The sequence below is a fragment of the Heterocephalus glaber genome, unplaced genomic scaffold (assembly GCF_053883595.1).
Source record: "Heterocephalus glaber isolate CG9 unplaced genomic scaffold, H.glaber_assembly_v1.0 deba00001760, whole genome shotgun sequence".
NCBI classification, from domain to species: domain Eukaryota; kingdom Metazoa; phylum Chordata; class Mammalia; order Rodentia; family Bathyergidae; genus Heterocephalus; species Heterocephalus glaber.
In genome coordinates, this window is record NW_028258457.1 from 1,422,289 (window position 1) to 1,439,005 (window position 16,717).

The 16,717-nt window shown below is 47.6% G+C and overlaps 1 long non-coding RNA gene across 2 annotated transcripts in view; it reads right to left on the reverse strand.

Annotated features, from left to right (window-relative positions):
- Positions 1-356: 356 nt before the first annotated feature.
- The window catches only part of LOC110347203 (uncharacterized), a 71,007-nt gene continuing 54,646 nt past the window's right edge, over positions 357-16,717 (reverse strand). The window contains exons 3-6 of one of the 2 annotated variants that reach the window (XR_002391652.2): positions 12,936-13,228; positions 6,897-7,189; positions 4,960-6,166; positions 358-2,240 (exon numbers count right to left, since the gene is read on the reverse strand). This is a non-coding gene — a long non-coding RNA (uncharacterized LOC110347203). Of the gene's footprint in view, positions 6,167-6,896; positions 7,190-12,935; positions 13,229-16,717 lie in introns of both variants that reach the window. The other variant, XR_015447466.1, reaches the window with a different exon arrangement.

Below are 16,717 nucleotides of genomic sequence, written 5' to 3' on the forward strand. Positions count from 1 at the left end.
CATAAATAAGCATGTGGAGACTAAGAGTATAGCTGATGTTGAGTCCTTGGTGTGTCACAGGCATTCAGCAAACTGGACGCCTGCCTTTCACACAGACAGGGCCCTGGAAATGATCTGTAGCTGCTTGCTCTTGTAGTCAGTCATTCCTGGCATGGGACCTGGGGAGATGATTTAGGGAGGCAGTGTCCCCAGGAGGGAGGATATATTTCTGACAGAGCACTGATGTCCATAATATGTAAAGAGCACCTAAAAATCAATAAGGATGGATAACCACATTTATAGAATGGTAGAAGACTTGAACAATTATAAAAAGGCTGAGAAAAAACTATCAAGGCCTGAGGATTTAGCTCAGTGGCACCACCCCTGCCTCGAAAGCACAAGGTCCTGAGTTTGATCCCTGGCACCAAAAAAAAAAGATAACAGAAGTCCAAAAGCATCTAAAAGATGTTTAATATGATAAACCAGGCACAGTGGCACACCCCTATAATCTGAGCACTTGAGAGGCTGAGACGGGAGGATCACAGGACATTTGAGGCCAGCCCGACCTACATAGTGAGACCCTTTAAGACCCTGTAAGACCCATAGGGTCTTAATATCATCAGTTATCAGAGAAATGCAAATAAAAGCACAAGATACCATAAGGAACCAATCAGAATGGCTGTGCCAAGTGCTTAAAATAAGCAGCAGCCAGTTGTTGCTCAGTACATCTGGTCTTTGGTTTTTACATGCCAGGTCTGTCTCTTACTGGGATAGGTGACAGTATATGTAGCCCACTGCAGCATTGTGGAAAGGCCATAATCAGCTTTATTAGTTAACTGAGGTTTGAGTGTGCTCATAGAAAGGCCCAGTCATCACCACCTGGAAATCCTGGATCCCTGAACAAATCCCAAGCCCTCTGTTCTGCTGTAGAAAAGAGCTGGTGGCTCCCACTTTAGAGAGGGGTTGCCAAAGTCTCCCTGCTTCCTGTGGATATTCGGAGAGCAACAGCTGTTTCCAGACTAGTGTCTCCTAAAGTCATAATGGCTTACTGATCCTTTCTTTTACTCTCCACAAACAGTCCAAGAAATCCTTATTTTTCTGAGGGCAAAAACCCCAAGCAATGCCAGATGAGCCCTCCCAAACACCATCTGAGTCCCTTCCTTAGAGGACTCTGTTGTTTGTTTGGGGTGCACCCTTACACATATTTTTCTGAACATTTACAAATACCTATACCCACCTAAATAAACACAGATACAGTCAGTCTTCCATATTTTTGGATTCCAAATCTGAGGATTCAACCAAGCTCAGATCAAAAACAATTTTTAAGGGCCAGGGATTTAGCTCAGTGGTCCCACACCTGCCTCACAAGCACAAGATCCTGAGTTTGATCCCAAGTACTGGAAAAAAGAAAAGAAAAAAAAAATACATATATATATATATATATGTATTTTTTTTTAATTGCATCTGTACTAAACGTGAAGACTTTTTCTTGTCATTATCTCCTAAACAGGACAGTACAACAACTGTTGACATGGCATTTACATTTTATTAGGTATTATAAGTAGAGATTATTTGCCGGCCATAGGGGTGCATCCCTTTAGTCCCAGCACTCAGGAGGCTGAGACAAGAGGATCACCACAAGTTTGAGGCCAGCCTGGGGTACACAGCGAGTTCAAAGACAGCCTAGATTGCATAGTGAGACCTTGTCTCAAAAAAAAAAATCTCGTGGGCTGGGGATTTAGCTCAGTGGTTCTGCCACCTGCCTCACAAGTGCAAGGACCCAAGTTCAATCCCTGGTACCAAAAAAAAAAAAAAAATCTTGTAAAAAAAAAAAAAAAAAAGGAGGGCCAGGGATTGAGCTCAGTGGTTTTGCTGCCGTCTGCGCAAGTGCAAGGACCTGAGTTCAATCCCCGGTACCAAAAAAAAAAAAAAGGAGAGATTACATAAAGCATATAGGAAGTGTGTGTGGGGTGGGTTTTTTTGTATTGTTTTGTTTTGGTTTTGGTACCGGGGATCAAACTCGGGTCCTTCCACTTGCAAGGCAGGCGGTGTAACCACTGAACTAAATCCCTGGCCCTGGAAGTGTGGGTTTAATGCGAATACTGTGCAACTTTATATAAGGGACTTGAGCATCTGGATTTTGGTTTTTCAAGGAGGTTCCAGCAAATACCGAGATGATGGTACTGACTTGTCTCATATCTTCCTTTGGGTTCCCCAGAGGCAGAGACCTTGAGGAAGTGACTTAGAGGCAAATGGTTGGCCTGGGAGGAAAGAGCAGTAGAAAAACTGAGAATGAAAACACATAGAAGGTTGTAACTCTCCACGATGTCCATCCCTGATATTTATCCTATCATAGTGGTGCTACTGCTCCTCCCATCAGAGGCAGAGTCTGTGTCTCCACTCTCTCAAGTGTGGACAGGTTTCATGGCCACCCTGACCAATGGAGTAAAGGAAGTAGATCTGTCAATTAGTGAAGGCTGGGTCATAAAAGGGTTTGCACCTGGCTCCTCTCTGACTCTGAAGCTCTCAGGATTCTCTGCATTTTCTATTTGTGCACATGTGCTAGGGCTGTGCACAGGCCCAGCTCGGGGTTTGGTTTTGTTTTTTTTTTCCTTATTTTCCACCTTGGGATTCTTATCCTTGGAGCCCACCTACCACCCTGGAGGCCACAGAGGCCACATGAGGGCCCGTGAGTGAGTGTCCCAGGTGACAGCCCCAGCTAGGCCCTCAGTGACAGCCAGCATTAGCCAGTAACCAAGCAGGACTGAAGGGCCCAACTAACAACTCCATCCCTGCCTTGGAGGCTGAAGTCACAGACACCAGGGAGCAGAGGCAATATGGTCCCCTCATGTCCTTCCTGAATTCCTCATCCCAGAGACGGGAGCAGTGTGTGAAGCCCTTGAGATATGGGCAATCTGTGAAGCAGGATTAAATCATTGATACCCTGGGGAGGGAAGAAGTCACCTGAGAGCAGGGGACAGCTGGGAACATGTGAGGCTCTGTCCTGCTGGTGATGGTGTGGGTTTTGAATCTCAGTGTGTTCCCCAGCAAGAGATCTGGAGACCCACCACTTCTACCCTTGGTGTCAAGGGCAGCTCCTGGGAGCAGTAACCACTTTGCTGGCCTTCCACACCTATCAGGTGGGGTGAGGCTGCTTGGCACGGCATGTGATGAGGCTGTCCTGGGGCTCCCCAGCCCTGGTGTATGGAGACTGTCCCAAGATGCTGCAAGACCCAAGAGAGACAGAAGACAGACCCAGGACTGCAGAGAGCATCATTTATAGGGGACTCGCTGACACAGGCACAGCTCTGCATGGCCGCAAACTCAGTGAGAGGGGATATTTTGGGGTCATCCTCACTGCAATGTACCTGATATTTGTTTTTGTTTTTTGAGTTTGAGATAAGGTCTCATTATGTAGTCCAGGCTGGTTTTGAACTGACTGTGTAGTCCAGGCTGACCTTGAACTCATGGCAATCTTCCTGCCTCAACCAACTGAGCGCTGGGATGACAGGTATGTGCTACCATGCCTGGCTTCTTTGATATTAATTTAAAATAACCCAGGTGAGGTGGTGCACGCTGTAATCCCAGCACGCAGGAGGCTGAGGCAGGAGGATCTCAGAGAGTTCAAGGCCAGCCTGGCCTACATAGTGAGTTCAGGGCCAGCCTGAACTATAAGGGTTGAACCTGCCTCAAAAAAACAAACAAACAAAAAAAATTAATATCAAAGAATCAGGCACATCCCTGGTGTCAGGGTCCCTGTGTAAAACTCCACATAACATTCTTTTTTTTTTTGTACCAGGGATCTAACTCATGTCCTTGCGCTTGCACAGCAGGTGGCATAACCACTGAGCTAAATCCTCGGCCCATATGCTTTTTAATATAAGCATCTCAGGAACACACATTGTTGTGAACTTATTTTAATCATTGTATTAGTTTCTTAGAGTTACTGTGGCACATTGCCACATTTAGTGGCTTCAAACAACACAAATGAGCCTGGCATGGTGGCACATGCCTGTAAACTTAGCACTCTGGGAGGATCACAAATTCAAGCCCAGATATTTTGAAATTTAGTGACTTAGCAAGACCCTGTCTCAAGATAAGAAATAATAAAAGGGCTGAGGATGTACCTTAGTGCAAAGGCCCTAGGTTCAATCCCCAGTCCTGCAAATAATTAAAAAATGAATCTAGAAATGTACTCTGTCACAGTCCTGGAAGCCAGGAGTCTGAAATGAAGGCATTGGCAGGGCCATACTTCCTCAGAAAGCCTAGGGAAGAATCCTTCTGGTAACGTCCAATTTCCTTCTAACGTCTTGATGTGACCAGAGCCACCTTGAGTCCTAACCCTATGATCACCCAGAGTAACTTTTGTCTCGAAAGCGCAAGGACTGGATTTTGATCCCCGGTACCAAAAAAAAAAATATTCTCAAAAAAAACACATGCAAGCCAGGTATGGTGAATCATGCCTGTAATCCCAGCACTCTAGTGGCTGAACCAGGAGGATTCTAAATTTAAACCTGGATAACTAGGGCTGGGGATGTAGTTCAATGGTGCCACGCCTGCCTGGCAAGCACACGGTCCTGAGTTTGATTCCCAGTACTAGAAAAAACAAAACCCTCAAATCTGGATAACTTAGTGAGACTCCATCTCAAAAAAATAAAAAATAAAAAGGGCTGAGCATGTAGCTCAGCCCTCCCTGGGTTCAATCCCCAGTGCTGCCCACAGCAAAACAAAACAGAAAACTCTTTAATTCCATGAAGATCCTATTTCCAATGAAGGTCACCTTCATAGATACCAGGGCCCTCCTCAAGGAGGAAGATACCAGGAGTGCCGGGGATCTATTGCACTCTGCTTGCAATAGATCGTGACTCTCTCTCTCTCTCTCTTTTTGGGTCTCAGTTTTTCATAATCTGGACCATGATTCATTTAACCCATCCCCTGCTGATAAAGCTCAGCCTGTTCTTACCGAGGCCCTAGTCTTACCATCTGAGGCAGAGTATAAACATTTAGCCGGGAGAGGTCCCACGGGTGAGCAGGAGACCGGCAGGTTGTCCTTCTGAGGGAAGAGGGTGGGATAAGCGACATTCCACACTGAAAACCTCCCTTTCCCCTTCCCCCTGGCTCAGACCCTCAGCAGCTGGACAGGCACTGGGTCAGTATCACATTCTTGGAGCTTGTTCTGTGACTTCCCTGGCTGACAGACCTCAGAGCCCACTGTAATTACAGAGTTGGTCTCCTGTGGGGACCTGACCACAGAGGAATCTTCCTCTCCACATTTCCTCATACAGAAAGAGTTCTATTTAGGGGTAATTTAAATATATTTCGATTGTTTTCTCGTTACAGGAAGGAAATGCCAAAAGACAATAAGGATCGCCCACATGTTCAGCCTTGAGGAAGCCACAGTTGATCTTTAGTTATTTATCCTGATGATCTTCCTCAAGGCTGGGCTTCCGCAGGCAGAGCTGGACTGGAGTCTCAGCCTGTCTGCTCCATGCTGTGTGATCTTGGGCAAGTTTCTCAATCTCTCTGAGCTTCTGTTTCTTCACCTGTAAATAGGGTAATCTCAGTATCCACTTCAGCAGATAACAGGACAGTGCAAATGCCCAGAGAGTAATAAATGTTGGAGGTTTTGGTTTTGCTGTGTTTGGGTTTTGATTTTTTTTTTTTTTTTTTTTTTTTGGTACCGAGGATTGAACTCGGGTCCTTAGCTTGCGAGGCAGGCGGTGGAACCACTGAGCTAAATCCCCAGGCTGGGTTTTGGTTTTTTGAGAGAAAATCTCACTATGTACTTCAGACTGGCCTTGAATTCAGGATCCTCCTGGCTCAGCCTCTCAAGTGCTGGGAAGACAGGTGTGTGTGCACCACCATGCCCAGCTAGGATTTCATTGCCTCCTGGTCACCCCACTGCTCACCTGCATCCTTCCTGGGTCCATTGAATACAACCGACCTCGTCATTATCCATTATTGTGTGTCCTCTGGGATGCAGGTCTCTAAGCAAGGGCTACAGCCATCAGCTCAATTCAGCTTCACAGAAACACAGCCAGCACCCAGCACACGCCAGACTTCACGCTTTCAGGGCAAACACAGGCCTCCGTCATCCTGGAGTTCGTTAATCGGGGTCACAGGCTTTAGTCTGCTCAGGAACTTGGAGTGTGCTCTTCAGTGCACAGTTGTTTCCTGCCTTCTGATGCTTGATTGAGTTCCAGATGGTTAAAGGTGCCAGAAAAAAAAAAACAAAAACAAAGGGACAATAAGGGGGTGTTGCTGGGAGTGCCTTGGGGAGCAACGTGGGAGGCAAGTGGGATGGGGACAAAGGACACTGTAGCCTTCCTTAGGCACTTAGCTCTGGCCCTCCAACGCCTGGACTGACGGGAATTCCACATTCACCATGTACTTACGCTGGGACCTGCCTTCCCCGTGCCTCAGTTTGTCTGTCTGTAAAGTAGACCTAGTCCGGCCTCCTCAGACTCAGGGAACTCGGGGAGCAAAAGAATTTTGTAGACAGGGAGTGGTGCACACAGCAAGCAATAAATGAAAGCAATGATCCCTTGGGGGCTCCCTGGGAAGTGTGTTTGGGGGGTGCAACCCAGAAGGGGAAGCCAGGGGCCGCTCCCCCTCAGCAGGCCTGGCAATTATGTCTCAGGGTCACGAGGCTCTGGAGCCCCTTGGAGGGGATCAGGGCCCAGCCCTCTGTAGATCCCTCACCACTAATCTCCCTGCAGGTGGGCGGGCTTCTAAATCCTCCTTAATTCTCGTTTCCTGCCTTCTCAGGGCAGGGAGGCCCCGGGCAGGGCTTAGCTCCAGCAAAGAGGGGCTGGGAAAGCAGCTGCACTCTTATCAGCCCTCCTGTCTCAGAGGAGGGTGGCATGGTGGGGGCCCAAGACCCCTCTGGGAGGGCAGATGGCCCTCCCTCCCCCTACCTGCAGTAGGGTGGGACACCAGCATGTCTTCTTGCTAACCCCACAGCCTCATCAGGATCTGCTGGGGGTCAGGGGCTGGAGGGCAGTGAGCATCCGGCTTTGCTGTTCTACTTCTGTCCTCAAAGAAGCCAGAGCTGCTGCCCAAGGAAGCTGCCCAGCACCACTCCAGCCACCCTGGCTTCCTGGGGGCCTCAGGTGATGTCTGCTGCTCAGAGGTTCCCGGGTGCTTGGGAGGCTTCAGTTCCCACCTTTGAAGGAGCTCAGGGGCTCTGCCCGAGCCAGGCAATAAGGATCTGGTGGAACATACAGGAGAGAAGGGGGAAACAGAGGCAGCATCAAAAACACAGCCTGATGAAATGTGTGTGTCTCTCTTTTCCACCTACCTCCTGGAGATCCAGTCCAAGGGGGTTCTACTGCTAAGCTACATCCCCAGCCCTTTTATTCAATTTTGAAACATGTTATCTCTAAGTTGCCCAGACTGTTCTTGAACTTGTGATCCTCCTGCCTACTGAGTAGCTGAGCCCAAGCAATCTGGGTTCCAGTGCTGCCTCTAGCACCCACCATTAGGAAACCGTGAGCTAGTGTGTTTGCCTCTCGGGACCACTTCCACCCCAGTCAAAACCTGAATAAATTAAAGAACCTGCTTCCCAGGAAATCCTGCAGGCTGCTAACAGAGAGAGAAGGAGAAAGGGAGTCAGCTGACGGATCCATGGGCAGGAGTGGGGTGTGGCTACCTACTGGCTGTGCCAGCCTGGTCCCCGGGGAAGCTTGAGTGCGGGGCCGGTGGGAGTCTCTGGGCCAGGGGTGAGAGGTCTGGGAGGGTCCTCCTGCTCGTGTCTCCCAGAAATGCACAATGGAGTCTGTGGTGGTGTGTAAGTTCGAGGTCAGATGGGAGTGTGCCTTTTCCTGAGCCTCAGTGCTCAGACATCCCTGGTGCACACCTGGTATACAACTGGCACAACACACCTGGCCAACACCTTTAAGACTTCTGAGCCAGTGTGGTGGTGCACATCTTCAGTTCCAACACTGTAGGAGGCCAAGGTATCAGGATCCCAAGTTTAAGCCCAACCTAAGCAATTTAGCAGGACCCTGTCTCAAAAAATAGCAAAAAAGAGCTGGGACTATAGCTCAGTATAAAGGCCCTGGGTTTTATCCTCAGTATTGCAAAAATTTGCAACCACAGGTCCATCTCAGTCCTGCGTTTTTTTTGTTTTTTTTTTTTGTACTGGGGATTGAACTCAGGACCTTGCACTTGTGAGGCAGACACCGGAACCACTGAGCCAAATCCCCAGCTCTATCTCAGTCCTGCTTAACCAGTGTCAGAGAAGCATTAGGAAGCTGAGACCATTCTGGTGAAACACAACACTGGAAATGGGAAAGAGTACTCATTCTGTGCTTAGCACAGGCCTAAGCATATCCCACCAAGGCACTCACTGAATTTTCACATCACCTGGCTGGCTGGGAGCCTTTGGAGCTGTTAGTCCAGCACTTCCAGCTCTGCCAGAAGAATCCCACTTCCAGCGAGGTCACATGACCAGTTTTGACCAAGGAGCTTCAAGAGGAGCTGACAGACCTTTCCCAGGCCAGAGTATGGACTTCCCTTACCGAGGCCCTCCAGAGGTCCTGCTTCCTTCTGGCATGATGGCCAACAGGGATCTAGAATGTTCCAGAATGTTCCAGAATGTGGCTGTTTTCCCCTCCCTGGCCCCAAATGAACACAAAGCATAACTGAGAAATACACTGTGTGGTCTGAAGTCACTGAACTGTTGGACCTGTTTGTTTCTGCAGCACAACCCAGCTTATCCTGACCTTGGCGAATCATATCATCCTTTTACAAGTGAGGAAACTGAGACACAACAGGCGAAGTCACTTGTCCTTGGGCCACCCCACTATAATGGTTGAGTCAAGGTGAAACTCTAGGCTCCCTGACACCAGGGCAGTGGCTTTTGTTTGTAAACTGTCATCCTGGGGGTTCTAGAACCTGGGAAATGCCCCGTAGGTAAAATGCATGGCATTGGGGTGAGGTTGGCCTCTGTTATCCTGTTGCCACCAATTATTTGGGGTTTTGTTGTTGTTGTTGTTTCTTTTCTTTTCTCTGTTTTTTAAAATTTTTAATTTATCAACTGATTGATTGGGGATTGAACCTAGGGTCTTCACACTGAGCTACATTCCCAGTCCTATTTTTTATTTTGAGACTGTCTTGCTCAATTGCCCAGGCTGGACTTGAACTTGCAATCCTTCTGCCTGAGCCTCCCAGAGTGCTGGGATTACAGGCATGCACCACCACACCCAGCTTCTCTCTCTCTCTCTCTCTCTCTCTCGCTCTCTCTCTCTCTCTCAGAGTTGGGGATGAAACCCAGGGCTTCACAAATGCTGGACAACTGTTTTCTACCAATGAGCTACATCCCCAGACCTATTTCTTTCTTCCTAATCACTGGTTTCTCGAATGACAAGCCACCATCACCTGTCTTAGGGGGATCTGGGGGGTTGGACAAGGGGACTTGGCTAAGGGGACCTGGAGTTTTCCCCCTCCCCAAAACCTCCCATCTACAAAATTGAGCTCAATCAGCTCAGCCTGGCCCCTGCCTCTGTCCCACAGATGCCAGTGGACCTCCACCCCGTCCTCCCGCCCTTCCTTCATCCTAATCACATGATCCCTGACACTTTCTCCCTTACTGCCTGCCATAGCTGTGGATCAATCATTTGCTACAAGGTGGAAAGATCCTGAAGCCAGAGCAGACCCAATGGGCTTCAGGGACTGGAAGTGAATCCTGGGCTGAGTTTGCAGAAATGTCTTTTCACATCTGCATTTCCCAGCTGCTTTCTGTTATCTTCCAGGGTCTCTGAGGTTGCTCTGCAGTTCCCAGAGAGCCAGGGCCACAGCCCCTCTACACTGGAAGACTCCAGGGAGAACCAGCTGGCAGGGCTCGTGATACCTCTGTGCCAACCTCAGCATTTCCTGCCCTGACCAGTTAACTCGACACTTACTCTACATTAAATACCAATCGGACCAATTTTCTGCTGTAATTAAACCTCTGCAGATACATTACCCGGTCAGCAATGATGAGTTTATTAACCTCATTTCCTTCCTGTGGGGGGCAGGGAGGAAAGAAGGACAAAAAAAAAAAAAAAAAAGGAGTTTGCCATGAGTTTGGGCGAAGAAGTAAAGGGAGAGACTGGGTTTGGAGCTAGTGCAGTTTCTTCCTGTACTCTGGGCAGGAGGCAGGGAGACAGATGTGTTTACCAAAGTGTTTGCAGCAGTGTCCATATGTGTGTGTTTGCTTTGGTGGAGACTTGGAAAAGTCTACTCCCACTGCGACCTCTTTCCAAACCAAGACTTATCTCATAATGGAGTTTTTTGGGGTTTTTTTTAGTGTTACATCGCAGATTTCTGGCACACTTGACTCTGGAAATAGAGTCTCTTCCAGCTCAGCAAGCTATACTTCCTATTGGTATCTTTTGTTATGCAGCATAACCTTGGCTGTCCTACTATTACACATTAAATTCCCATCTTATTATGATGAGACTGAGGCCTATTTGCTTACTAATCCAAAGTCAGCTAAGGTAGTTCTTGTTCTTCTACTTCCCCTTCTTCTTCTTCTTCTTCTTCTTCTTCTTCTTCTTCTTCTTCTTCTTCTTCTTCTTCTTCTTCTTCTTCTTCTTCTTCTTCTTTCTCCTCCTCCTCCTCCTCCTCCTCCTCCTCCTCCTCCTCCTTCTCCTTCTCCTCCTCCTCCTCCTCCTTCTCCTTTTCCTTCTTCTCCTCCTTCTCCTCCTCCTCCTCCTCCTCCTTCTCCTTCTTCTTCTTTTTGAGATAGGGTCTCACTATACAGTTCAGGCTGGCCTTGAACTCATTATGTACCCCAGGCTGGCCTCCAACTCCCGGCGATCCTCCTGCTGCCTCAGCCTCCCAAGTACTGAGACTACAACCATGCACCACCATGCCTGGCTAAGGTAGTTTTTGATGAGGAAATCCAGATCCTGGAGAGATATCTTCAAGTGGACAGGAGAAGCCAGCCAGGATATCTCTCATGTCTGTCTGAAGTGAGAAGCTCATAGCTGGCAGGCACTGGGGCCTGAAACTGGATGCCTGGTACCTCTATGGGCAGCTTAAAGTAGCCCTTGTAGCTGTTCATCAGAGACTGGCCAATCCTCACTTTCCAAATCTCCTCCATTCCAGCCTTGTCTTGGTCATTTTCCCATCACTAGGACAAAATGCTCAATGTCCAGGACTTAAGGAGGAAAGGTTTATTTTTTGTGGCTCATCGATTTTACAGGATTCAGTTCACAATCAGCAGCTCCAAGGCAGGAAAGGTCTGATGGAGGAAAGGTCCAAGCCCATGGCAGCCAAGAAGCAGGGAGAGAGAGAAGGTAGGGACCAGCTGGGACCAGAATCCACCCTTCCACATCATACCCAATGACCCATCTCTCCAACCAAGTCCCACCTTTTAATAGGACATTCAGCTACTGATGAGTCAATCTGTGATGAGTGTGGCACCCCATAATCCAGTCACCTTCTAATCACTTGAGGCCTCTGGGGACATTTTAGATTAAAACCATAAGAAGCCCTGAGAAGCCACACTGTGCTGGTTTTTTGTTTGGTTTTGTTTTTTGAAACTGGCTCTCACTATAATATTGCCTAGGCTCTATCTGCACTCCTGGGCTCAAGCCATCCTCCTGCTTCAGTCTCCCTAGCAGCTGAGACCACAGGAATGCATGCCCATACCTGGATCTATACCTTTAAAAAAAAAATTAATGAGTTCATTTGTTAGAGCAGTTTTAGGTTCATAGAGATATTGTAAAGACAGTCTCCATATGTCTGCTATTCGTCCCAGTTCTCCTATTAACACTTTGCATTAGTGTGGTATATATATTATTTTACAACCTATGAAGCAATATTGATTTGTGTGTGTGTGTGTGTGTGTGTGTGTGTGTGTGTATGTAATGCTTTACCACTGAGCTCCATCCCCAGCCCTTTTTCTTTTTCTTGAGACAGTCTCATTATATAGTTCAGACTGGTCTCAAACTCACTATGTAGCCCAGGCTGGCCTTGAACTTACAGCAGTCCTCTTGCCTCAGCCTCTCAAGTGCTGGGATTATAGGTGTGGGCCACCATGCCAGGCTTGCCTTTTTGACTTCACAGCTGAATGTTTCAACAGCATCTCAGGCTCACCAACTCCAAGTCTAGACTGAAGATGCCTCTCCTGGCTCTCTTCTTTCTGTAAATGCTATTGAGCATATGTGGGCTACAAACCCTGGTATCCTCTCCACCCCATCTGTCTCTTTTACCCTCCACATCCAAGTCCACAAACTTTACTTCCTCCACACCTCTTGGACCTACCTACATTTCCACCCTTCAGGTTAATTTTATGTGCCAATTTAACTGGGCCCAGGAGATCAAGTTAAACATTATTTCTGGGTATGTCTGTGTCCTAGTGCATTTTCTGTTGCTAAAAAAAAAGACCCAAGACCGACTCATAAAGAAGAGAGGTTTACTTAGCTCATGGTTCTGGAGGCAATGGCATCTTCTGGGCATCTGGGGAGGCTGTTCATGCTGTGTCACAGCACAGAGAGAGCTGACTTCACAAACAGAGCCTTCCCCATGATGACCCATGAGTCCATGAACTCATAAATGAATCCAGCCTCCTTCCAGAAGGTCCACCTTAGGGACCGAGTTTCTGATACACAGCCTTTGGGGACAGTACAACCTCTGGCAGTCTGAGGCTATCAGGAGGGACTTGCATTCCAGTCAGTGGATGGAGGAAAGCAACGTGTGTAGGAATCATTGGCTCTAGTAAGAGGCTGCATGGAACAGAAAGCCCCTGAGAGGACTGACCTCTGCCTGTGGTGCCAACCTCATGCTGCCCTCCTCTGCCCTCCCCATCTCCTCCAAGCCACCCTACCCTTTCTAGTGCTCCTCACACTGTCCAGCACCCTCCTGCCTGAGGGCCTTTGCATGTGCTGTATTTGTTGTCCCCAGCCTCTTTCTCCCTCTCCATCAACTTCCCCCCTGCCGACACCTCCCCGTCCATCAGAGCTCACCATGTGCCGTTGAATGCTTCCTCTGGTTCAACTCCTGCTCAGTCTCTGCTGGTTGAGGCTCTAGTTGCCTTGAGCTCAGAGATCAAGTCGGGCTTTGCTCACCACTTTATTCCCAGTCCCTAGCACAGGCCTGTCTTGAGACAGGGGCTCAGTAGACATTTCCTTGTGCCGTCAACAAAACTGCATTGTGTGCAACTCTGTGCCAGGCCCTGATCTGAGCAATGTATGTGAGTCTTGTCATTCAGTCCTTCCAACAGCCCAGTGATGTAGGTAGACATGAGTTGCTCTGTTTGCTGTAACACAAGACCGAAATGCAGTGAGTTCAACAGACAGAAATACACTCTCTCTAGAGTTCAGAGATTAAAATTCTGTAAGCAAGAGCCTGACCAGCCCATATTCCTTTCCAGGGCGCTGAGGGAGACCCTTCCTTACTTCTCCCAGCTTCTAGTGGCTCCAGGCATTCCTTGGCTGGTGGCCACATTAATAGATCATTGCCTCCGTCTCTATTTTGTTTTGGTTTTTTGAGACAGGGTCTCACTATGTAGCCCAGGCTGGCCTCAAACTCATGACAATCCTCCTGCCTCAGCTACCCAAGTACTGAGATTAAAAGCATGCATCACTGAGATTAAGGTGTGGCAAACCTGGCTGGGGAAGTAGCTGTGACTTGTTAGCTACAAGATTCCAGACACATGCACAGAACAGTTCCCAAAGCCCTGAAGGTGGACTTCTTGAGAGAACTCAAGCAGGTTTTCAGTAGGACGGCCTAGACCTGGTGTCAGCCTGAGGTGTGGGATCCCAGCACTGCTTCTCAGGACCCATATGTAGAAGTTCTTGTGGGTTTCCTTGAGATTGACAATATTTTAAAAAGGCAGCCATGAGGAGCCATTGCTACCCTAACTTTCACGATAGCTGGTGCCGTGTTTCCCAGGTGCAGTGTGTACTTTTATCTCTGCTCTCTCCCTCTTTTTCTATTTACTTGGCCCAAGCTCACCCTGCCGAGCCAGTTTCTCTCCCACTCTTCATTTTTGCTTTCTTGAATAAACTTTGCCACCACTTTTTGCTCATTTTGTTCAATTCTTTGTTCAAGGTGAGAAGAACCTGGAATCCAGCTCCAGGAGAGGCGAGCTATCCAGAACCTGTTTAGTTGGCAAGACACTTTTTAGAAACAAGCTACCTGATAATATTTTGGTGAACCAGCCAGGAGGGTACATTTTGGTGTGGCCAGGCTTGAGAAATAGGCTCAGGTACCAGAGACAAGCTGGGCAAAAATTTTCGTTTCTCTCTGACTTTTTTTTTTTTTTGGTACCGGGGATCAAACTTGGGACCTTATGCTTGCAAGGCAGGCAGTGGAACCACTGAGCTAAATCCCTGGGTCTCTGCGAGGTTCTTTTTTTTTTTTTCTCTCTCTCTCCTTTTCCTCACTCTCTCTGTCCTAAGCTGGAAATCCAAGGACTCTTTTCAAGGTGCCCAGATAGAGGCTTCTTGGCCTGGACCTGGGGGTGGAGATAAGGAATACAGGCTTTGTTTTTCTTTCTAGCTGCTTGCACTCATTCCATGGGTCCTTGTTTTCTGCATGTTTAAGTTGCTGCTCTTTTTTGGAAATCAACCTGGTCTTTGCATACTCTAGTTTGTGAGTGGCTTTTTTTAGTTTGTGTTTTGGTCAGGGGTGCCACCATGTTACTTTGCCATGCGGCCAGCCGCCATCTTGTCTTGTTGCATAACTAACTTTTACTTGGGCATGCGCACCAGCTCCTGCCAACTTTTTTTCTATCTCTTTTTTCCCCTTTTTTAAAATAATTGGCCTCACGAGCTAAGCCTCTGATTTTAAACAGCATATGGGCTTATGAAAAACCAGAGAGAAGAACCGTTTTCTTTCTTTCTGTGGGAAGGAAAAACTGTACTATCCCTTTAAGGACTCTTGCAGCCTTTTGCAGGCACAAAACTTTGGGGTGGGAGTTACAACCAGAGGACCTCTGGCTTCTGCAGCCCCAGCAAACTCAGGCAACACAGGGTGGGGCCAGCTCCCATCCCTGCTGGGTGTGGGGAGAAATGGGAATACAAGAAAAGAACTTGTCTGTTTTAAAATGCTCAAGGCTTTTGGCCAAAAACTAGCCACTCCAAGAGCCTGCCTGAGGCCATTGTCACCTGGATTTTGTGCTTCCCTGTTTAAATGCAGCTAAATTAGACTGATGCCTGATGATTGAACAAAACAGCATTTAAAATTCTAAAATTTAACTAAAGTAACTATACATGTATGAAAATAGTCCTCACAACTCTTAGTACTTTTTCTGTCAGAATAAATGGGAGAGATGTTTTCCCACATGGTTTCTGGGTAAGTAGAGTCATCAAGGGACTCGAAATACCAGCTGAGCCATCAAGGGGCTCAGAATAAATGCAAGTCAAACCATCAAAGGGTTCAACTAGATGGCTAAGGAAACTTTGCTTGGGAAAGTTCTGCTCTTACTTCATAGGAGTTTGGATTAGTCAAGGCCAACAGATGGCCCAGCCCCCTTCTCCCTAATGAGTTAATGGATCCAAATATGGAGGTAAAAGCCCCTGAGGGGCTTTCTTCTGTGCTTAATGATGCCAGCATCACTTTAAATTTCTGGGATAAAGACATCTATTTAGGTTTTGTAAAGTCTTACAAGGGGCACCTTGTGGACTTCAGGTCTCCCCTTTCTGCGTGGGACACCTCCTTAAGGAAAGGCCCAGTTAACTCCTTCTCTCTATACAGGCCAAGCTGGGGATTTAGCTCAGTGGTGTCACCATCTGCTGTGCAAGCACAAGGACCCGAGTTCAATCCCCGATACAAAAACAAAAACAAAAAACTGGCCTGTCTATACAGCCCGAAACAAGCACATGGGAAATGTATTGGATCTTGCGGCCACACAGATTTCACTGACATTGCCAGTAGGCTGTATTCTCCATGAATGGGAAAGGTTTGATCCTGACAATCTAAAACAGGAGCAGCTTCTCTGCTATTGTAATATGGTTTGGGTTCATTATGAACTAGGAGATGGTGAGAGATGGGTACAGGATAGTATTTTAAATTATGAGACTATTCTCCAGTTACAGCATTTTTGCTTAAAACACGCAAGGTGGAATGAAATACCTTATGTTCGGGCTTTTGTGACTCTTTATTAAAGGGACTACTCAGGAGCTATGGTGTTTAGAGTGACCTCTGAGGAGGCAAAAGATATTCTGGATGACCCTGCCCTGAGACTCTCACTTGTGTCTCGGGGATGTGGGTCTCTATGATCTGTCTGATACAGGGACGTCCTCCTTGACCTCCTCCTTATAGCTCCCAGGCCAATAAATCAAGTCCACTCCCCTCCCCAACCAAGGAACTCCACTAGAGCCTAGTCCCCTGGGGGACCCCAGTGATTCTCAGGCCCTTCATCATACTTCTCAGACAGCTTTAAGCCTTGTAGGTAGAGCCAGAAGTGGGGCTTCTTACTACCCTAATCCGAAACTTATCCTCCTCCCTAGAGGAGTTCCAGGGCCAAGAGGGAATACTCGAGTGAAAGTCCCTTTTTCAGTTGCAGATGTCCAAGAGTGTAAGGAACTGTTAGGCCAAATATCAGAAGATCCTAGTAAGTTTGCAGATGGGTTTCAAACTTTGGTCCTTACTTTTGATTTATCTTGGTGAATTGTCCAATACATCTTGGCCACTTGCTGTACCCCAGATGCAAGACACAAAATTCTCCAAGAGGCTAGAAACTATGTAGATGAGCAATATACCTCGAAAAGGGAAGGAAACCACCCTAGAGAGGCTATTCTCC